The sequence below is a fragment of the Eleutherodactylus coqui genome, chromosome 1, assembly GCF_035609145.1.
Source record: "Eleutherodactylus coqui strain aEleCoq1 chromosome 1, aEleCoq1.hap1, whole genome shotgun sequence".
Taxonomy (NCBI): Eukaryota; Metazoa; Chordata; class Amphibia; order Anura; family Eleutherodactylidae; genus Eleutherodactylus; species Eleutherodactylus coqui.
The window spans coordinates 462,583,816-462,608,435 of NC_089837.1; positions in this window are offsets into that span (position 1 = coordinate 462,583,816).

Consider the following 24,620-nt stretch of genomic DNA (forward strand, 5'->3'; position numbering starts at 1 on the left):
ATGAGTGTCTGCAGGCAGCAGTGAAGCATGGGGGAGAGCGGTACAATAATGAGTGTCTGCAGGCAGCAGTGAAGCATGGGGGAGAGTGGTACAATAATGAGTGTCTGCAGGCAGCAGTGAAGCATGGTGGATATTGGAACAGTAATGAGTGTCTGCATGCAGCAGTGAAACATGGTGGAGATCGGGACAGTAATGAGTGTCTGCAGGCAGCAGTGAAGCATGGGGGAGAGCAGTACAATAATGAGTGTCTTCAGGCAGCAGTGAAGCATGGGGGAGAACGGTACAATAATGAGTGTCTTCAGGCAGCAGTGAAGCATGGGGGAGAGCTGTATAATAATGAGTGTCTGTAGGCCTTCTGCAGTGTTCTTCCGTGCAGACCATACACAGTCCATCCACGCAGACTATCACACGCATCTGCAAACAAGGTTGTCTACGCAATTCATTTCTGCAATGGATCGCAGGTCTTCCACTTCAAATTTCTGAATGCAGAATCTGACCCATTCGTGTGAGCCCAGCCTTAAACTGAGTCCAAAGCCAGTAATGGAGGTGTCCAGGGCTTCATTTAAATGCCGTTTTCTGAATTTCAGATAGGACTCCACAGACCATAACTGAAGGGCAGAACGCAAGCTGAATGAAGCCTAAACTTGAGGAATAGCAGTTCAAATAAAGCTTCATATTATATCTTGATGTGAAGTTAGTTTAAACTAAGTTAGCAAAAATGGATAAAGAGTGTCATGACTTATTTATTGTTCGCTAATAATCTTTAAAATTACAACAAATGGATAAAAAGTTAGATTCCTACTGACAACAGTTTTAAATCGGAAGAGGGATACAGCTTTGATTGTAGTCCCCAGCGACTCCACTAGGTGGTAGTAATGCTATAAGATATGTGGATTGTTGAATCACATGAATGAAGAAATGTGATGCATCTCTTCTTAACCCTTTGGGGTCACTTTTCCTAGATTTTCCATGCCCCGGCCATTATGTTTTTCAATAGCGCCCATATGTCACATAAACAGTGGTTTAAACAGGCTCAGGGCTGGGTAGTTCTTTCCTCTAACTACAGCATGACTGATCCCTTTTGTAGTGCTTTCCTTTCATTCATTGAGGAAATTCTTGCGCCAGGAAAGCTCGGGTTGAAAACCACGATTCCAGTTCTATGTATGTTCCTATGATCTTAGTTTTCCATAGAAGCAGTAGTATAAAATATGTCTAGAACAGTTTTCAGCTTTTTTTTTTTTTTGCCACCAACGAACCAGCAAATATGAATAAAGAGCGCCCCCTTCAGTACACTGCTGATATACAAATAAGCGATTGTTCTAATTTTCATCAATGGTACCTTTTACCATTTCTAAGGTTCATCTAGTGTTCTAGGGGCTGAATAGAGACATTTATTTATTCCCATTGCTTATATTGTTCCAACATATTCCTTAGTGTTGTACAGAGATTGTAATCAGGCTCATTGCTCACCGGGCTTATGATTTAAAGGGTTTTTTCAGTTCACAACCATTGATGACCTAATAGCAGGATAAATCACTAGAAGCAGACCGACTATTTCTATTTACTGTGATCAGAGAGAGCTGCACTACCATTCAGGGCCACTGTGCCATGGATGGCGTATTGTGCTTTCCAACTGGTCCCATAACTCCTTTAAATCAACTGCTCAATGGGAATCTTGGGCAGCGGACCCTCACCGATCTGCAATTGATGACCTATTCTGAGAATAGGTCATCAATTAGTTATGGACTAAAAATTTCAATTAAAGTCTCTCATCTTTCAATCTACCCACCTACCTCAATTAACCTATTAGTATGTTTTAAGGGTTTGTTGGGAGGGGTAAAGTTTCTTCTTACGGAGAGCACCAGGAAGGCGAGTGAGGAGACTTACAAGGCCATCCATGCTCCTCTGGGTAATATGCAAATAAGGAAGATAGAACAATACCTCTGCAGCGCCACCTATTGGATGGCAGCATTCCTGCAAATCAATGCTTGACCCTTTATACAGGTCTGTAGAGCAATGATTGGGAATTGAAAACCAAGCCAGAATCCATACACAGTCAGCTGTTTCGGGTTTTTTTGACCCTCATCAGTGTGCACTAGGAGGGGTGTAGCTAAAGGCTAATGGGCCGGGTGCAAAAGTTTATCTTGTGGCCCCCCAACATCTCTTATCCCCTCAGCAGTAAGATCCTGGCTTGGCTAGTGAGAGGTCTGTGATGTGAGTCAGGAGGGGTAACATCACTCCTAAGGGAGAACACCTAGAAGGTGAGTGAGGAAACTTACAAGGCCATGCATGATCCTCTGGGTAATATGCAAATAAGGAAGATGGAACAATACCTCTACAGCGCCACCCATTGTATGGCAGCATTCCTTCAATTCCCTCATTCCTTCCTTGGTTTTCAATTCCCAATCATTGCTCTACAGACCTGTGTATAAAGGGTCAAGCATTGATTTGCAGGAATCCTGCCATCCAATAGGTGGCGCTGCAGAGGTATTGTTCCATCTTCCTTATTTGCATTCTTAAGGGTTTGTTCACACGGTGGAATTTGACACAGGTTTTTTTTCTATGGATTCTGCCTCTAAAAACCGCGTCAGAAATCCCTGGCATAGCTGCAGATTTCTGACACATGTATTGCTGCAGATCCCCTTGAGGATTTAGAACTGTCAATGGGCAGAATCCGTGTGCGGAATTTTTTGGATCCACTTCATGCAGATCCAGGTGGACTATCATGCGAAATGCTGCACACAGATTTTGTCCACTGAAATCGGCACGTAGAGCTGCGACAAACTACACAAGAACCATTCATCTAGCACTGAAGTGTAATCTCAGAAAACAAACAAGGAAGCTCCGACGGCGCACATCCAGGCCTGAGGACGCTATTTGTTTAGTACTGAATTGCATTGCCTGCTACCTGGCTTTAAATAAAAGGATTGACACTAGAGATGAGCGAACACCAAAATGTTCGGGTGTTCGTTATTCGGAACGAACTTCCCGTGATGCTCGAGGGTTCGTTTCGAACAACGAACCCCATTGAAGTCAATGGGCGACCAGAACATTTTTGTATTTCGCCGATGCTCGCTAAGGTTTTCATGTGTGAAAATCTGGGCAATTCAGGAAAGTGATGGGAATGACACAGTGACGGATAGGGCAGGCGAGGGGCTACATGGTGGGCTGCATCTCAAGTTCACAGGTCCCACTATTAAGCCACAATAGCGGCAAGAGTGCCCCCCCCCCCCCCCCACTGTCAGCATAAAGATCGTCCTCCTCTGGCACAGCTGTAACAGCTGTAGCAGAGAAGAACGATGTTTGCCCATTGAATTCAATGGAACCGGCAATACAGCCGACTCCACTGAATGCAATGGGCTGCCGGCGATCGCAGGATGAATGGTCGGAAAGGGGTTAAATATATAACCCCTTTCCTGCAATTCATCCAGAAATGTGTTACACTAAAAATATATACCGGCGTATAAGGCGACGGGGCGTATAAGACGACCCCCCAACTGTCACCTTATACGCCGGTAATACAGTGGAGCAAAGAATAAAAAGCATTACTTACGTTTTTAGATGATCTGCGGCGCTCCTGCAGGCTGTCACTCCCTCCTAATCCACGGCAGACAAGCTTTCTCTATGAAAGGCTTTAAATCCCTGCCTCCAGAAAGACACGTGCCTTCAGCCAATCACAGCCAATGACAATGATGTCATTGAATGGCTGTGATTGGCTGTGTTTCTGGAGGCGGGGATTTCAAGCCTTGAAATCCCCGCCTCCAGAAACACAGCCAATCACAGCCATGTCTTTATATTGGCCAAAAAAAAGCGCTAACGTCTCAGGGAAGAAAGTTTAATTTACCAGAACACCGCATGGTGTTCGTTACGAATAACGAACATCCCGAACACCCTAATATTCGCACGAATATCAAGCTCGGACGAACGCGTTCGCTCATCTCTAATTGACACCCATCTCCACTGGGTCACTGGATGAGATGCGCCTCGTTGGAGCTTCCTTGTTTGTTGTCTGAACTTTCTATAATGTACTGAAATACTTACGTAAACTCTAGTGTCTACACTACCAAGCATCACGACTTGCCTAGAACTTTTTTAACCCCTACCGCCAGGTGCAAAGTGGAAGTTAACATTTAACAAATCAGCAACTGAAAAGTGATTCCCTTTATTTGACAAAAATGATCTGTGTGTCAGCAGAAGCGATGGGATCATCATTTATAATTCATACCAAATGGAATTGTTATTTTCGGTCCAGGTAGTGCAGAAAACAAGTGTAACTACATTCAGATGTGACCACTAAATGGGGGTATCCTCCTGTCTTCGTGTCTAGATTAAAGATGGCCCTAGGCTTCAGTGCATCAGCATGGCATAATTGATGCATTTTGTGCACTTAGTTCTTCATACTGTGAGGTACTGAGGGGCGTGATAGTGGATGGTCGCTACGTTGCCCCTAGGTTCCGTTATTATGCCTAGTGGGGCTGGAGGAAGTCCATGTCCCGTTATTAGAGACATGAAAGTCCAGGACTGCAATTTAATCTCCAGTAGTTGCTGGAGATGGTTTCTTTAAAAATCTCTGGGCCTGGATTTTCGGAATGGATGGCAGGTTGGTAGTGGGGCCATCCATTCCACTTCCTCCACTCCAGGTTATGTGCAAGGTTAATCAGCACAGGTGCTGAGGCTGGGCCAGGAAGTGTTGCATATAAAGAGCAGCGTGCACTGTCACAGGGGGAGACTGGATGGCTGCTGGACCCAGGCAGCCTGATATACCTGCTGGAGGTAAAAGCCCTGCTGTGTGGTGCACTGGCTGAACGTGACCTGTACAGGCAGGGACTGCCCATTATCCTAATGCTGGACTATTGTTTTCTTGCCTGAAGCTAAGGCTGAATTTGTTTACAGGTCACACCTGTACTTGGACTATAAATACTTATCTCCATCTCTGACTGCCGCAAACCCGCACTCTACCGAGCTGTCTTCCCACATATGGTGTTTCGGATGCGGGCATTGGAATACGCAGTCTTAAAGAGACATACACAAAGAATTGACACCCGTGGCTAACACTGTATGTCCTGGGTAAAAGCTGCTGGGGCCCTACCTCAGAAGACTGCTGCCATGGAGAACCTGGTCTGACAGCTGGTGCAGGTTAGTCTATAGCAACAGAATGCCCATGCAGAGGCAAGGCAGTTGCAGCAAGAGACTAATCACCTGCTAATGGAACAAACTGCGACACTGCAAGAGGTGGTGATGGTACAATGGCCTGCGGTCGCAGCAAGTCAGAGCACCCACCCACAGGGGGCCCAAGGAGGACAACCAACCGCGAGGGCCACGATGCAAGCTTCGCTACAGAAGATGACTGCCGCGGATGACGTGGAAGCCTACCCCAACGTCTCCGAGAGGATTGCGGAACAAGAAGGGGTGCCCATGGACCAATAGGCAGATGTTGTGGCCCCTTTTCTGTCGGGAGAGCCCCAAAAAACCTATTACGACCTAAGTGAATTGGATTCCCATAACTACGCCAAACTGACAGCCTGGTCAAAAGATTTAATAAAACTTTGAAGAGTATGTTAAAAAGGGTGGTCAGCCAAGATGGGAAGGATTGGGATTGTTTGTTGCCATCCTTGATGTTTGCAATATGTGAGGTTCCGCAATCTTCCACAGGTTTTTCTCCGTTTAAACTGCTGTATGGTAGACGCCCACGCGGTCTCCTCGACCTCGTCAAAGACACTTGGGAAAGTGAACACACCCCCTACAAAAGTGTTGTAGAACATATATCAGTGATGCAGGACAGGATAGCAGTTGTCATGCCCATCGTGAAGGAACACTTGGAACAGGCACAAGTGGCACAAAGTCGAGTCTATAACAGGTCGGCTAAAGTCAGAACCTTTTGCCTGGAAGATAGGGTGTTCGTTTGGGTGCCTACAGTAGAGAGCAAGTTCTTAGCCAAATGGCAGGGGCCCTATGAGGTGCTTGAGTGCATAGGAGAAGTCAATTATAAAGTGTACCAACCTGGCAGGAGGAGGCCGGAGCAGGTATACCATGTGAATTTGCTTAAACCCTGGAAAGAACAAGAGTCTCTGACAGCTGTGAATGCGCCGAGCAGCCAGGTTTTTGTGAAGTCCATAGACAAAGATCCTGAGGTGGCTATCTCAGGGTCCCTATCTAGGGTGCAAAAACAGGAGGCAAAGGAGTTTGTGCTTCAAAACACGGATGTGTTTTCGGAACTACCAGGACGTACGTCAGTGATCAAACATGACACCGTCACGGAACCTTACATACGGGTCCGGGTGAAACCCTACAGAATTCCTGAAGCATGTAGACAGGCTATATCAGAGGAAGTAAAAGATGTTGGACCTTGGGGTCATTGAATGTCAAAAAGTGATTGGTCTAGTCCCATTGTCCTGATTCCCAAGCCCGATGGCACCTTGAGGTTTTGCAACGACTTCAGGAAGTTGAACGAAGTCTCGAAGTTTGACTCCTACCCAATGCCACGAGTAGATGAGCTAATAAAAAGGCTAGGACATGCTAGGTTCTTCTCTACAAGGACCTGACTAAAGGGTACTGGCAGGTACCACTTAGCGATGAGGCCAAAGAAAAGACTGCCTTTGCTACTCCCGAGGGACTCTTTCAGTATGTCTGCCTATCTTTTGGGTTACATGGGCCACCGGCTACTTTCCAAAGAATGATGGATATCATCCTGAAGCCTCACAGTCGGTATGCCTCACCTATCTGCATGACATCATTATATTTAGTGATGACTATAAGAGTCATTTGGCAAAAGTACAGGCAGTAGTTGATTCCCTCAGGGAAGCAGGGTTAACAGCAAACCCCAAGAAGTGTACGTTGGGAGTGGAAGAAGCACGTTATTTGGTGTACATAATAAGAAGAGGAGTTATTAAGTCCCAAATTAATAAAGTAGAGGCCATCCAAAACTGGCCCCAACCATTGACCAAGAAACCGGTGAGAGCGTTTATAGGGATTGTAGGCTACTACCGCAGGTTCATCCTTAGCTTTGCCACTATAGCAGCGCCCTTGACAGAGCTAACAAAGGGAAGAAGGATGAGGCTGAGCAGGCATTTCGGAAGTTAAAGTCAGCCCTGTGTAGAGAGCCGGTCTTAATTACTCCCGACTTCAGCAAAATATTCGTAGTACAAACAGATGCTTCTGATGTAGGTGTGGGGGCTGTCCTTTCCCAAGTGGTTAGAGGCGAGGAGCACCCAGTCACCTATCTTAGTAGGAAACTTACCCCACAGAGAGAAATTATAGCACCGTGGAACGAGAATGTCTGGCGATAAAGTGGGGTTTAGAGTCCCTACGGTATTATTTGCTAGGACAACACTTCAGATTAAGTCAGGCCAAAGAGCGAAACGCTCAGATGTCGAGGTGGTTCCTTACTTTACAAAACTTTAAATTTGTTGTAGAGCACAGGGCTGGGAAGTTACAAGGCAATGCTGATGCGTTATCCCGAACTCACTGCTTGGTTAGTAAAAATGTTCGAGCAGAGGGGGAGGCTATGTAAGGTACTGAGGGGCGTGATAGTAGATGGTCGCTATGTCACCCCTAGGTTCTGTTGTTATGCCTCGTGGGGCTGGAGGAAGTCCATGTCCCGCTGTTAGAGACATGAAAGTCCAGGAGGGTAATGTAATCTCCAGCAAGTAGTTGCTGGAGATGGTTTCTTTAAAAATCTTTGGGCCTGGATTTTCGGAATGGATGGCAGGTTGGTAGTGGGGCCATCCATTCCACTTCCTCCACTCCGGGTTATGTGCAAGGTTAATCAGCACAGGTGCTGAGGCTGGGTGACTGGATGCATATAAATAGCATATAAATAGCAGCGTGCACTGACACAGGGAGAGACTGGATGGCTGCTGGACCCAGGCAGTCTGATATACCTGCTGGAGGTAAAAGCCCTGCTGTTTGGTGCACCTGCTGAATTTGACCTGTACAGGCAGGGACTGCCTATTATCCTAATGCTGGACTATTGTTTTCCTGCCTGAAGCTAAGGCTGGATTTGTTTGATTTTCTGGACTGAAATAAACGCAGGTCACGCCTGTACTTGGACTTTAAATACTTATCTCCATCTCTGACTGCCGCAAACCCGCACTCTACCGAGCTGTCTTCCCACAATACATAAGCTTAGAAGTAGAATGGGTAAAGTGCAGAAGGCTTATTGTTTTCCAGCACTTGCGCGCAAATGCTCATCTTGATCATAAATGCTAGAAATATGACAGATTTTAATACAATGTGACTTGGCACATTTTCTTCTTCCATCTACTTTAGGAGAAAAAGACAATAAGTACAAATATCTATAGAAATCCACCAATACCTGCCACCCTATTCCCTATATACTTTGGTGCAAATGTGACCGCAAGCAGAAACAGTTGCCTTTAGATCTTTTTTTTTTTTTTTTTTTTTTAACCAAATAATTTTTATTAAACATTTTCACACAGTATATAGTGACATTTTCTCACATTTGTTAATTCTTGCAAGTCGTACATTGAATACTTCAAACATGGTATAATCTAACATTTGAACGACATTTAGTAGTTATTATGAATAGCTATTTTGTGTGTTTGTATGGTGTAGTGGTTTTAGTAATGCATCTTTTTTCTATGTTGTATCAGTCGTGTATTATCATTTATTTGTGCTATTGTGTGCATAGTAACCTTTAATAAACGAGTTTCAAAAGTGAGAGATTCTTAAATGTGGTTGTTATTCAACCTGTTGAAATGTTGTGGTTTTTGTTTTTTTTACTTTAAACAAAACATGAAACAAAAACAGTTCACAACCTGTGTTCTTGCCAGTACTTCCAAACATCATTAAATTTATGTAAGCAATTGTTATTTTTTGCATGCATTTTTTCGTAGCAGTAATGATCCTTCATCATGTCCAACAACTCTTTGATTTTCGGGGGGTATTCCAGCTTCCAGTTTCTTGCAATAATATTTTTTGCCGCCAGCAGGAAATGACAGGTTCATTTCCTCTTTTTTTGCGGGATAGAGTCACATTCCAGAAGAAGGAGAGCTAGTTGTGGGCTGTAGGGCAGATCCTCCTTTATAATAGCTTGTATAATATTAAAGACCTCTTTCCAAAACACCTGGATCTTGGGACAGTCCCAGAATAAGTGAAGAAGGGATCCTTCGCCTCCACAACTCCTCCAGCATTTGCTTTTTGCAGTGTCAAAGCATTTTGCTAACTTCAGCGGTGTGTAGTACCATCTTGAGATCACTTTTTGATGAGTTTGAATAAGGTTTGCTGAGAGGGTGGCTTTGTTTGCCCATGTGAAGGAATTTAGCCATTGTAGCGTAGAGAAGCTTCTCTTCAAGTCTCGCTCCCAGTTTATTAGATGCATTTTTTTTACATTGTTCATGTTTCCTGACACAGTGTCGTATACCGTTCTGGTCAGCGAGCTTTGAGAAGCTTCGCATTTTTGAAATAGAGTTTCCACCTGTATAGGAAGAGGACACTTCCCCAGATGAGAGCTGTTTAGGAAGGAGACTATCCTCATGTAAGAATACAGTTCTGAATTTGGTAGATTAAATTTTTCTTGGATTGTCTCGAATGCAACGGGTCTGTTATTTTCTAGCAGTTCTGTTATGGACTCGATCCCTCTTTTTTTCCATTCCTTTATATTTACATCTTGGATGAAGTACGAGAGAATTTCTATTGGGACATACAAAGATGTGATGCGAGGTGCATTTTTGAATTTATATGCTAGGTCTTTCCAGCATTGTATAGTCAATTCCATCATGGGTGGGAGATTCTGTACTTTTAGTGGCGGAACATTTTTTGGGTATAGAGATTTCATGATGGAGGCTTTGACAAGCAATCCCAAGGGTCTATTATAGTTCTTGTCTTTTTCTATGCGACTCCAAGGAGGAGTTTGAGAATCTTTCAGCCAGGTGCTAGATTGTTCTATAATGATTGACTGGTAGTATGTTAGTAAGTTCGGCACACCCAACCCTCCTTGATTTTTACGTAGATGTAAGATTGATGCTGCTATCCTAGGTCTTTTCTCGTTCCAGATGAACGCTGATAGCTGCTTTTGGAAGTTTGCTATTGAGTTTTTTGGGATAGGATAGGATAGTGTGCGGAAAATATATAAGATTTTCGGTAGGATTAGCATCTTGTAAAGGATTATTCTGCCAATCCATGAAAACTCCTTTTTCTTTAGATCTTCTAGCTCTTTTTTAAGTGTGGTTAGTAGAGGGTCTAGATTGGAGGATATAATATTTGTTTTGGATTGGCATAATTTGATACCTAAGTACGGTACCTCTGTGTGCCATTTGAATGGAAATTCTCTTTGAATGTCTTTTTTCAATTCTTTATCTATGTTGAAGCTGAGAATTAGTGATTTGTCTGAATTTAATTTGTAATAAGATGCGTTGCTAAACTGAGATATGGATTGTTGGACATTTCTCAAGGAGTTCAGGGGGTCCGTTAAGGACAAGAGGATGTCATCAGCGAACAGCCCAATTTTGTGCTGTCTTAAGTTAATTGGTATGCCTCTAATCCTTGCATCTGATCTAATTAGTTCCGCCAGTGGTTCGATAAACATTACAAATAGTAGCGGAGATAGAGGACACCCTTGTCGAGTTCCATTTGTAATGCAAAAAGAGGAGGATAGCGCTCCATCCACCAACACTCTTGCAGAGGGTTTTGTATAAAGGGCTTGAACTGCATTCAGATAGCTACCGTCCACTCCAAATTTCCTAAGGACCGCAAATGCAAATCCCCAGTGGACTCTATCGAACGCCTTCTCTGCATCCAGGGAAAGGAAGAGAGAAGGCGTCCGACTCGAGCCCACCATTTCTATCAGATTCTGAGTTCTACGTGCACCATCCGATGCATTTCTCCCCTTTGTGAACCCTACCTGGTCACTATGCGTTATTTCTGGTAGAATATTTAGTAGTCTCAGGGCTAATATTTTTGAGTAGATTTTTGTGTCCGAGTTTAATAACGATATGGGTCTAAAATTTGCCGGTGAGGTGATATCTTTCCCCGGTTTAGGAAGAGCTATTATCGTGGCCTGGAGCATTTCATCCGGCATTGTACCTTTAATCATGGATTCGTTAAATATGGTGACCAGGCGTGAGGAAAGGATAGGTGCGAAGATTTTATAGTATTCATTGGACAGACCGTCCGGGCCTGGAGATTTGTGATTTTTTGAAGTGTTTATTGCTTTGTTTATCTCGTTTATAGATATTGGATTATTTAGTTCGTCTTTTTGCTTCCCTATCGAGGGAAGAGATACTTTTTTCAGAAAGTTTTCTATGATTTCTGATGTTGGCTGGGGTGTTGTGGCACAGTCTCCCAAGTTATATAATTTGGCGTAAAATTCCCTAAACTGTTCCGCAATATGTTGCGGATGGGAAATCCTTATTGTGGGGTCCTTGCTGCTTATAATATAAGGGATTTTTGCTTTGATTATTTTTGTTTTGGCCAATTTGGCCATTAACTTTGAAGGCTTATCAATGTTGGAATAGTAATTAGCTTTCAGATAGGACATATTCTTGTTGTAGTCGTCCAGTAATTCTTGTCTTAATTCTTCTCTTAACAGCATTAAATTTGATAGGGGTCCTTTTTGGGGGAATTCTTGTTCTATTTTCTCCTGTTTTTGTATTTTTTCTAACAGGGTATTTATTTTTGTTTGTTTGTTTTTCCTTTCCTGTATTTTTAGCTTTATCATGACTCCCCTGATTACTGCTTTATGCGCATTCCATATAACAAAGCTATCTGTTCCTTGATTTTAGTTTAGACTGAAATATTCCAACAATGCCTGCTTTAGTTGTTCTTGCGCTTTAGGTGTTTTAAGCAAGTTTATATCGTTTCGCCATATTTTAGATTGTTTGAAATAGGGGCCCATTCTGAGGTTTATATATATGGGGGAATGATCTGACCATGTGGTCGTTCCTATCACCGACTCTGAGATGTCCGTAAGGGTCCATCTATCTGTTATCATTAAATCTATGCGTGAAAATGTTTTGTGCCTTGGGGAGAAAAATGTGAATTCCCTTGAGGTGGAGTTGAGGCACCTGAAGGTGTCGTACAGACCCTCTTTATTAAGCCAAGGTTGTAACACTGCCGCGGTCCTTTTTTGCGCTGTGGAGTCTATTTCCTTATTGGGTATAATATTAAAGTCACCGCAGATGATTAACTTGCCTTTTTGAATTTTCCTTATTCTCCTAATTACTTTATTTAGAAAGGATAGTTGGGAGCTATTTGGGGCATATATATTTGCTAGAGTAATTGTTGTGTTATTGAGAGTGCCTTGTAAGACAATATATCTTCCCTTCGCATCAATTATCTGATTTTCTACTGAGAATTGGATACTATCTTTGAATGCAACTACTACTCCTGCATGTTTTTTATTTTGGGCACAGGCCGAAAAAATTTGAGGGTATTTTTTGTTTGTAAATTTTGTGGCAGTTAGTTGTGTAAAGTGTGTTTCTTGTAGACACAAGATGTCCACTTTGTTTGTCGCTGCATCCTTCCAAATCATAGACCTCTTAAAGGGAGTGTTTAGACCTTTTACATTCTGTGAATATATTTTAATGGACATTAAAGATACTGGTGTGGAGCATTCTGATAAGGATTAATCTGGCAGAACAGGTTACAAACAAAACATTTTGACTTGTGTATGATATAACATCCATAGGTCTTTTTCTCAGTATTTGCTTGATTGTGTAGACGTTACAAGCTAACTGTGAGACCTGAAACATGAACCAATCAAACTTGTGTACAAACTCAGGGTAATCCTGGTGTATGTTTGTGGGGGTAAGAGTTCGTCTTGCGGGGTGGGACCCCTTTTACTCACTCGTTTTGTAGACCCAGGCAGTCTAGCAGTCTCAGATTATTCTGGGCTGGAGTGTATTTCTCTTGTTGGAGTGGAGGGTAACGCGCGCCTGCTGGTCCCATTCTTTGGTTTCGTGTGCTCTGTTGTTTGGAGCGGGATATTCCATTTTCCCAAGATCTTTTCGCCTGCTTCTGGTGAGGAAATAACATGCATAACATTATTCTTGTGGATTAAAATTTTTGTCGGAAACCCCCACTTATATGGGATTTTGGCGGATCTTAAAGTCGCGGTTATTTATGAGAAAGCTCTTCTAGCCTTTATAGTGGATTGTGATAGGTCTGTGTAAAGGCTAATGTTCTCGTATGGAGATGGTAGAGGATGGATACGCCTCGTTGATGCCATCAATTCCTCCTTTATATGATAAAAATGTAGTCTGGCAATTACATCACGGGGTATGTTGTCCGGTATGAAGCTTGGTTTAGCGATTCTATGTATCCTGTCAATTGTGCAGTCTTGATTGTTGGAGTTGGGAAGAACCTTTTTTATCAAGTTGACAAGATATTGTTTTAGTTCCGGTTGAGATACATTTTCTGGAACCCCTCTGAGCTTTATGTTGTTCCTCCTACTCCTGTCTTCTAGATCAGTTAACTTGTTTCTGATGGTCTCTACTTCCTCCTCTAGCGCATAATGGGCGTCTATCAGCTTATTGTGGGATGACGTGATTTCTCCCATTTTTGTTTCTACATGGTCCGTGCGGGCTTCTACCTCCTGTATGGAGCTGTTTACTGTAGATGTTAAAGCTTGGATGTCTCTTTGCAGGGAACCGTGTAAAGCAAGCATCATATTTTTAATAAAGTCCTCTGATGCTGGGAGGCTAGAGGAGGGGACGTTTTTTATTAACTCTTCCCCAAAAAGGAGTTGTTGGCTGCAGGAGTTAGGAGATGCTGAGAGACGGGGTCTCTGTTTCTCTGGGCTTATGGAGGGAGATGAGGATATGGAAAGGGAGGGGGTTTGTGAGCCTGGGGGCGCCATTTTAGGTGAGTGAGCCTGTGCATTTTGGAGCTCTTCAGCTCCTTCACTCACCCCTTCCCGGTATGCGGCTTTTTCTGGTCCTCCGTTCCCTTTATCCAGGGCGGCAGCTTCTTTTGGAGGCGCTGTCTGAGACCTCTGCTTCCCTCCGACAGCTCCGGTGCTCGTGCGCGGGACGGCGCCATCTTGCTCAGCAGGTAGCGCTGCTGCCGAGCCGCGGGACGAGAAGAAGTCCGACACTCTGTGTATCGGCGTCTTTCCTCCTCTTCTCTTCGGCATGGTGAACTGTGAGTCCGAGGGCACTTCTTTCGCCTTTTTTTCTGTTCTGGGAAAGCTTCTTACGTTGCTTGAAGGGGTCTGCAAGACGGAGCCCGGTTTCACACGTCTGCCACCAACTGCATCAGGCCACACCCCCCCCCCTTTAGATCTTTTTCACATGGACGTATATCGGTCGGGTTGTCACGCCCGGCCGATATACGCTGCCCCTCTTTGCAAGGAGAGGAAGCCGGAGCTAGTGTGCTGAGCTTGTTTGCAATGGGAGGGGAGGGGCAGAGCTAAGCTCCTTCCCATCCAGCCCCTCCGATTGCAAAGAATAGCATGGTCGGGAGCTCAGCACAGTAGCTCCTGCCCCGTCCTGCTTCCTCTCCTTGTAGAGAGGGGCAGTGTATATCGATATACATCCATGTGAATAAGCCCTTACATTGAAGTGCATGGCGAATGCAGCTGCCGGGAATTTGTAAACATGGCTAAGGTTATATTTGCATGTAGCTGTACAGTGGACCTAGAGTTTACCACCTTTTGTCACCAGTGGCCTATTTTATAATAGTGCCCGCTCTCAGTGGCCCCTGTAGTAATACCCTCCTCGTAGTGGCCCATATAGTAATGATGCCCCCTGTAGTAATAGCCCCCTTCTTAGTGGCCCCTATAATAAGATTCACCCTCACCATGGCTCTAGTAGTAATAGCACCCCCTCTTAGTAGCTCCAGTGATAATAGTGCTTCCACCAGTAGCCCAAATAGTAATAGTGCCCCCTCCTCCCACCTTAGTGCCCCAATAGTAATAGTGTCCCATTAGTGGTGTCAATGGTACAGATAAATGGGCAGAGTCTCTGCGTACAGCAGAGGCGGCTGGACCAGATCTGCTTCAGTAAGTAGGCTGCCATGGTTGCAGCCTAACTGGAAGTGCTCACAGGGAGCAATTATTTTTTAATGGCCTTTAATATGGCTGGTAAAGAAAAAAGAACTGGCACCAGTCTTGGAACTTAATTGCTGGCCAGGTCAGTGATTTACTAGTTGTGTGGCAACCGTAAGTGGGGCCAAGCCATCCTAGTCCAACACTATACATACCTGGACAAAGGCAGCTGTATCTTGTTTTTCCTTACAGCTCATTTGTAGGATGATTTCACAAAGGAACAGCACAATTATGCTGCTTTTTAGCCACCTGCAAATTGTTAGGACCATTATCTGCTGGCTCAATATATGAGAGCAGACTGTATGAATTCCATTTCTCAAGACATTTTTCTTAATCACAGCTCTGACAAACATTGTCAGCAGTCCAAAAGAAAATTCAATATGTGATGTCTGAATGAACAAGGGACGTATTTCCAATTCCATAGACGTATCACATATGTATTGCTAGCAATAAGAACTGGCTGAGTAACCCTACCGGACTCATTCCCATTAAATTTGAGTTAACCCTTCAAGGACTGGGGCTTTTAAAAGGGGGTATTCCGTCAATATGGAGTTTTTTTTAAGTTTTCACACATCCTATTGAATGACAGCTGAGAGCTGCCTCTGATTGGTCCCTGCGCTCAACCAATCAGACGCAGCACTCACTCACCCATTCATGAATTCATGAATGGGTGAGTGAGAGCTGCCTCTGATTGGTGAGGGCTGTGACCAATCAGAGGCAGCCCATTCAGCAGGCGGGGATTTTAAATCCCCGCCTGCTGAATACTGCACAGAGCAGTTCAGGAGAACTGCCCGCCGGACGCGGCTGAACTCCTGCTGCAAGAAAAAGGTGAGCATACTTTTAAAAAAAATTTCTACACATTTTCAGGATGGGTTTCAGGGAAGGGCTTATATTTTAAGCCCTTCCCTGAAAATTCATCCAGCGCTTGCCGGCAGCCCATTGCTTTCAATGGAGCCAGCTGTATTGCCGGCTCCATTGAATTCAATGGGTGAACATCGTTCTCCTCTGCCATAGCTGTGCCACAGCTGTGGCAGAGGATAGCGGGCAGCGCTGGGCCATTTTGCCGAAAATACTGCTAGGTGCAGATTTTTCGGCGAATCGTCGGCCCCGGTCACGCGATTTGTGGATACGCATCCGTCATGTGATCCGCAAATCGCGCGAAAAAACGCCCGTGTGACTGAGGCCTCAAGGTGTTATGCAGTCCATAAGAAGCCCATTCTAACATGCAAGTAGGAGGGGTGCATGCAGTTCTAGACTGAGGATGGTTGAGTCTAACACCCTGTTCTTTGTTCCTAAAAGGCTTACCATTCAGTCTGACTGGAACAAACCACATTTTGGTTTTCGACAGAATGTGGTGTTGGGAAAAATTAAAAGTGGCGCCCAAAATACAGAATTATATCTTCTTGGGGCATTGCCAGGGTCTTAAAATATTAGGGTCCAATGCATATGTTCCTCTCCCACACATATTAAAATAAAAATATATATATATAGCTATCAAAAATTAGCAGCATACAGTGATTAAGAATTACCTCCATACTGTTACTGAACAAAATGCACTGTACGAGGTTGCTGGCCTTTCCCCTTTGTTCAGTGTTTTTAGGTGTAAGCAGTGTCATATTCCTGCGTGTCTGGGCAGCTTTCAGTATATTCAATGTGAACAGTGTCCTGTTCCTGTGTGTCTGTGTAAGTGGCCGGACATGAGGTGCGAATGGGCATGTTCAGTGTGTTTAGGTGTGAACTGTGTCATGTTCCTGTGTGTCTGTGCAGGTTGCTGGACTTGAGGTGTGAACAATCCTGTGCAGGGTGCATAGTGTTCTGTCTTGTATGCAAATCCCTGTCGTGTTGGTGTGAGCTTCGTTCAGTCCTGCCCAGTTTCGTTTATCAGCTAGGTTCTAGCGTGAGGCCGTCTCTGTTGGACGATCGCCCCGTATGCAGGCAGGTTTTCTGGGGTTAGGTGTCTAGTAGAGATGAGCGAGCACCAAAATGCTCGGGTGCTCATTACTCGGGACGAACTTTTCGCGATGCTCGAGGGTTCGTTTCGAGTAACGAACCCCATTGAAGTCAATGGGCGACCCGAGCATTTTTGTATATCGCCGATGCTCGCTAAGGTTTTCATTTGTGAAAATCTGGGCAATTCAAGAAAGTGATGGGAACGACACAGCAACGGATAGGGCAGGCGAGGGGCTACATGTTGGGCTGCATCTCAAGTTCACAGGTCCCACTATTAAGCCACAATAGCGGCAAGAGTGCCCCCCCCCCCACTGTCAGCATAAAGATCGTTCTTCTCTGCCATAGCTGTAACAGCTGTGGCAGAGAAGAACGATGTTTGCCCATTGAATTCAATGGAGCCGGCAATACAGCAGGTTCCACTGAAAGCAATGGGCTGCCGGCGATCGCGGGATGAATTGTCGGGAAGGGCTTAAATATATAAGCCCTTCCCTGCAATTCATCCAGAAATGTGTTACAATAAAAATATATACCGGCGTATAAGGCGACGGGGCGTATAAAACGAGCCCCCAACTGTCACCTTATTGTTACCATACAGCGCGGCACGGGGTCCCGCGGTCGGCGCGCGTCGCTCCGGCATCCGGTGGCCTGGAGCCCTGTGTCGAGGTTATCCCAGCAGCTTGGGGCGGCCGGTGGGCGTGGGCGTGGCCGCCCGTAGGGTGCCGCCCGCACTCCTTTATTCTTCTTATACAGCAGTGGGTGGAGTTGCCTCCTCCCACTCTCCGCCCCTGGGCGGAACCTTGTGGTTAAAAGACTGGCAGTGAAGTGAGCTCACTGCCAGTTATTGGTTCTGCATGCACCTAGCCAGTCTGTCTGCGGTTATCCTCAGCCAGTCCTTAGTTGCCGGTCAGCTCCTTCTGGTTCCCTATAGCTCTGTTTGTTCTTGTTGTTCGTTTAGCCCCTAGGCTAGTCTGGCCCAGTCAGCACTAGTTGCTATCCAGCAGCCTTCCAGTGTGCCTGTGAGCTCCATCTCCAGCCTTGTAAGTTTTGTTGGTCTGATCCATCTGCCTCCCCTGTCGGCACTCTGTTCCCCCCATTAGGTAGCTTTCGTCTTGTCAGCCGCCAGGTCCCTAGCCAGGGTAGGGACCGCCGTCCAGTTGTCCGCCTGGGGTTTAGCCAGGGCCGAGGCAAGTAGGCAGGGACAGTGGGGTGCGGGAAGATCAGGGCACCCCATCTGGCGCTCGGGGGGCAGAGTGCCGTAACACTTATACGCCGGCAATACAGCGGAGCAAAGAATAAAAATCATTACTCACTTCTCCTGGTGTTCTGCGGCGCTGCTGCAGGCTGTCGCTCCCTCCTGGTCCCCGGCAGAGCATTGCTTTCTGGACGCAGTGGTTGAAATCCCCGCCTCCAGAAACACACGTGCCTTCAGCCAATCACAGCCATTCAATGACATCATTGTCATTGGCTGTGATTGGCTGAAGGCACCTGTGTTTCTGGAGGCGGGGATTTAAAGCCCTTCGTACAGAAAGCAATGCTCTGCCGGGAACCAGGAGGTAGCGACAGCCTGCAGCAGCGGCGCAGAACGCCAGGAGAAGTGAGTAATGATTTTTATTCTTTGCTCCACTGTATTGCCGGCGTATAAGGTGACAGTTGGGGGGTCGTCTTATACGCCCGGTCGCCTTATACGCCGGTATATATTTTTATTGTAACACATTTCTGGATGAATTGCAGGGAAGGGCTTATATATTTAAGCCCTTCCCGACAATTCATCCCGCGATCGCCGGCAGCCCATTGCTTTCAGTGGAACCTGCTGTATTGCCGGCTCCATTGAATTCAATGGGCAAACATCGTTCTTCTCTGCCACAGCTGTTACACCTGTGGCAGAGAAGAATGATTTGTCTTCTATATGTTCTCAATGGGGTCGGCGCTGCTGCCGCCGGCCCCATTGAGCGCATATAGAGAAGAGAACAGAAATCGCAGATCGCACATAGGTGCGATCTGCGATTTCTATGGCCTAAGAAGGACCGTTGGGGTTCTTGAAGCCTAAAATCACTCCTAACACTCTCCCTATAGCAGCTCCGGCATCAACAACACTTTCCCTGAACTATGTCAGACTGCATCTGTGGCGAGCCGCGGGAGGGGCAGATTTTAATACTCAGGTGACACCTAATCTCGCCAGCCACTCACTGCAGGGGGGTGGTATAGGGCTTGAACGTTGCAGGGGGAAGTTGTAATGCCTTCCCTGTCTTTCTATTGGCCAGAAAAGCGCGCAAATTTCTCAGGGAAGAAAATGAAAGTAACCTGAACACCGCGTGGTACTCGTTATGAGTAAGGAGCATCTCGAACACCCTAATACTCGAACGAGTATCAAGCTCGGACGAGTATGCTCGCTCATCTCTAGTGTCTAGTTAAAGTAGGGACCTTCGAGACAATGAGGACCTGTGAAGTGGGCTCACGGGCTTAAGTATTGTGGCCAAAATACGAACTAATACCTCATACATCCTATAGTTATTCCATCTGGCTATGTATGCAGGTGAGTGTTTTGAGCGCTTGTCAGTTTTGGTTTATGTCTTTCCATGAGGAAGGAGTCCAGTTCGCAGTTCGGCAGTTCTGTCTGAGTTCACCTGTCAGCGAGTATGAAGTCTGCTTTGCAGTTCTGCGGTTCTCTCTGGGTTCGCCAGTTTGTGGGTGTGGAAGACGTAACAGAATGTACACATTTCAGGTGGGAGGCATGCCTGTCATTTCGGCTCCTCCTCTGTGTGTGTGGGGTGTCTGTCCAGGAGTCCAGTTCGCAGTTTCCGTGTTCCATCTGAGTTCTTGTATGAACTGGTCGTAACCAATACCAGTGTTTTCACCCCTTCCTTCCCCAAATCAATACCCCTCTGAGCCTGTAGACAAAAATATCTATCTGTATTATTTTCTAGGGGGCACTAATTAATAATTTGTAGGGGCACAATGGTCAGCATTTTACTGTGTGATGAGCACAAAAAAAGAACACTACTATCAAATCTACATTATTGCTCCCTAGGGTACATTGTTAGTACTGCATATAGGGCAAAAAAGGGGCATTATTACCGTTTAGGTGTGGGCATGTCGGTATCCCATGACCTCATAATAACTTGGTTATGGCTTATATAAAACGGTTACAATTAATGAGATTGCCCAAGAGTGCCAGTTTATCCAATTTGACCCCTATTACTACGAAACTATGAAGTTTCTATGATATGTGCTCCTGTAAGAATCATTTTACGGTTAATATTTTGTGACAACTTGGGGGTTGTTAGCTCATCGGATTGCCATCTTTCTTCCACCAGATGGGTGGTCTCGCACCAGTAAACCGCATCCTTGCCAGAGGTTTAGTAAAACTTGATAAATATGTCCCTTAATTGTGGTAGAACAACAGCAAACATAACACAATCTTCACACTGTTGTTAGTCATCACAGCGCACATGAATATATACACGTCCCTGGCCATCTGGCCACTAAATAACATAGACTTTAACCCTATCTACCATACAGGCCTAGTGCCTTAACATATAATGTGAAAGTCTAATCACATCATACGCACCTAGGGTGTTGACCTAGGGACGTCCACCCCTGTCAGGTTGGTGGCTATTCAGCTGGCAGCAGGAGCCCACTCTCCACATTAGTCCCCCATGGACTTCTCTCTCCAATGGACCTGTCAGGGACTGAGTGACCCGAATGGACACTGGCTTCATCAACTCTGCATATCTAACTAACATTCAGATTTGCAAATTGTTAAATTCTACCTCATTTTCTCGCAGTCGCCCATGTAAAACTACCCATAAGGGAAGGCCTTAAACAGATGGCCATAATTTTGTCCCTGTTTGCGGCCGTGAAAATCACAGACACAAAACAGGATAAAACAAAACCATTAATTTCAATTGTTTCGTTTTCACTAGCGGGATTCTCGTGCTTTAATACTGCTCCCAAGAATAGATAGGACTTGCCAATCTTTCTCGAATGTAGTTTATGTTGTGTATGCATCATTGCTCATATGCAATGTATTGCATATAGACAGTGTTGCATATACTATTTGTACAAAAGAATAGGGCTCACACTGCATGATACGCAGTGAAATAGAGCATGCTGCGATCCCTTCCTACTTATCCTGCGTATCTACAGGATACAGTGTTAACATGCTAATGTGAGTGGATCAATAAAAGTCCATGTACTTTCATTGACACCACTAACTGCATGTCACATGGCCGTGCATCAGGTGCGTGATCTAGAGATATTGATAAAGCGCCCCCCTAACTATCCATAGCAAGTTGCTGCTCAGGATACTGGGAAAGATGAATTAAATGTTCTAATCTCACTTCCCCTCCCTCGCATCTGACAGGTCTTTTGATCTACAATGGCCAGGAAAACCTGTGTTCCAATGGCAATAAAACTAGCTAGTGACAGGTAGATGCTAATTGACCCCCTGTCAATGTGGATTGACACCTTAGATAGTTCCCATAGACAATGTGGCTGCACAATCCACATCAGCAGGTAATCTTTGAAGGATATTTGGTTGTGTGAAGGTCCCAGCCCAATCTGAATGATATTTTCAGAATGGGGCGGGCCAGCTGAACAAAAGGCATCTACATATGTTGCGGTACGAGCTCAGTAACCTCCGGAAATGGCATATCCGTGTACCAGGACATAATTTACGTGTCACACTTGATATCAATGAATAGATAAAATTATGACAATAAAATGCCGGGCCTATATTCCTGATTGGAGGGCTTCCCGCCGAGATATGATTGAAATGGGGAATTATGATTTACTAGAGCTCATACGAATCCAACATGCCTCTTTCGAAACGACCCCAGATGAGGCAGGGGGAGGTGTGTTCTGGGAAACTGTTAAAACTAAGAGTCTAATGACTAGAGACGCCCTCAGCATAGGGCTGTCCTATTGACTTCAGTGACTGCACGTATTGGAACATTGAACCGATATCTAAATTTGATATTTCTTTTAATTTTTTCCTGTTTATTTTAAAAAATGCAGCTTGTTGTGTATACCAGTATTTCCTTATACTCCTGTGTATCAACCTCTTTGTATATCTTTTGTGTGTGTGTGTGTGTGTGTGTATACTGCTAGTCTTTTTCTAGAATAAATCTACAATTTATTAGTTATGCCTTGTCCGTTTTAAAACGACTCATAACTCCAAAGATTGCATTCATAATTTATAAGTCTGGGTCCCAGCTTTCCTTAACAGCTGGTGGTGGCAGCGTGTATTTGTGTGGGTATTGCAAAGTGCTGAGTCGCTACAACGGAGCACTGGGGTGATCTGAGCTTCCGGTCTGCATGCATGCAGTACCCTGGGAAAGCTGGGTACAGATCCACCTATAGTCTAATGAGTCCATGCTTGCAATAGTGCTAGAGGGATTGATCGAGGCTCTGCCATGACGGTTGGTAGCGTCAAGTGCATTCGATTAGTCGATCCATAAGTAATCAGGGACGGAGGCAAGATTGATAGGTATCTCCCCCGTCTCTCTCCGTGACAGGGTGTGTAATACACGCTGAAATCACAGACATGTGAGCCTCCCCTCATTTGTTTGCAGTGTAACCTCAGAAGCAGAAACCATAAAAATGCAACACATTCTGCAGCAATCTGCACAGAAAAACACAATTATATACACAACTTCTGCAACAAAACCAGCTTATCCCGCACAGCTCGTTAGCTCCGGCCATCTGCAGAAACACAACAGAAATCTCACAGCAGATTTCCTGCCGCTAAAATGTCTTGTGTGAAAGTACCGTAATGCTTCAGCTTCTCAGTATTGTATTCAGGTGTCTTATCGCCGCTGGAAATGACCGGCCAGTGATTTTCTGCAAATTGAACTTTTATACTTTTGGATGCAAATTGAGGATCTCTGGCTTATTTGACCATTAGAGCCTTATAATATGCTTTCCCGTGACTCGCTTCGTTGTACCTTTTCTATACATTCTGCATCGGGATTCGTTTTATCTGGAAATGTTTTTCTTGCTCTTTTAAACTAAAAAAGGAAATTGATAAAAAAGCTGCCATATGTGAAGAACAACTCCTGTAACTCATTCTGTACCAGATTCCTCCAGTCTGTGTTGTAGACATTTAGACTTGATAGAAAACAGGTGCCGCTGTAGACCGGCGGGTTATGGAAGCAAATTGTTCTCCTTGTAGCTTCACTACTACACAGTTGGCCCTCATACTAAACCGTGTATGGAAAGCCTCAAAAAGATCCAGTGTTTGGTATTTTGCGACTTTTGTGGGTTTAATTATGTGCATCCGGGGGAAAATGAAACTTTACAAGTCCGTTTTCCTATGTTTAGTGTTGGGGTATTAAATGTGTAATGATCTGGTTTTTCTTTTACTAGAATACCCATTTTCTTTCATGTAACTCAGATGTACGTAAAGTAGAGCGCTGGAGCTTTTCGATGATGCAGTCATGTGACTGCTGGCTGTTATATCTATATGTAGGGTAGGGGTATCAAGCTTCTTCTCAGGGCCACATCAGCCTTTGGACAGCTCTACACAGGAGTATGTGCGCTTGTAGATATGCAGAAAATAGAACCCATTGATTTCCATCAATTTGGTCACTTTTCCGTATTTTACACGCGGATTTCGGTTGCACGTAAAACAATAGAACATGATTACCATAGAAGTCAATGGGGGTGCACAAATGTACGCGTAATACTCAAGCAGATGCATGAAATAATGAGTAATTCCGCTGGATAAAGAACACATCTGGAACTAATTAGCCATTTCAATGGATACGTATGCAAAAAAGCCTCAGGCATAGTGCATGTACATTGAGCTAAGGCACTCGCAATTGTGCTTCTGCTTGTGTGAAGCGGCCTTATGGTTGCCTTCAAAGGGTTAATTGTAATTGTATAGTAAGGACTTGTGCACATGAGTGTAATGCGCAATGAACAGAATCCATTGATTCCAATGGGTTTGTTCACATGAGCTGATTTTTCACGTCATGTGAAATCGCATGAAAAAATACATGCCATGGCTCATTTTAGTGCGTATTACGCACCCCAATTGGTCATTGAAGTGAATGGGTGGGTGCAAATACGCAGAAAACTGATTCAGCACTGGGTACAGGCTGGGGCTCACTATTTCCCCTCGGAGGAGTATGTCCAACTGGCTGGGCATCCTGCGGCACCTCTGGGAGTGACACACCTAGATCTTGTAAGGTCACCATGGTCTCCCTGTCCTTGTAGGTGGGAGCGGCTGTCAGTAGAGCATCGTGGTCTGGCTCTGGTCAAACTGGCTCAATAGACAACCTTGTTTTAAAGTAGGACCAGGGAGTTGCAGAAGCCCATAAGTGTAGAAACTTTCAACTCCATTATGATGCAGAGAAACTTTTAATAAATAAAAGAACACGGTAACAACAGCCTGTAAACGAGCTGGGTTCAACAATATAGTCTTTTTCTATTTTCCGGAAACCATCCTACAGTTTCTTTACGGGTAACAAAGTTCAAAAGTCACTCATGTGGTCTCTTGCCCGAGTACAAGGCATGAGTAGTGTCAGTAATTTTTCCTGTTGTGCTTACCAGACAGTTGTGGAGTCAGTTGCGGAGAATACTAACAGTAAGTCAGGTGAGACAGGAAGGAACGAGGAAGCAGCCCACACCTGGCCATAGTGAAGACATGGTGCAAAAATTCCGA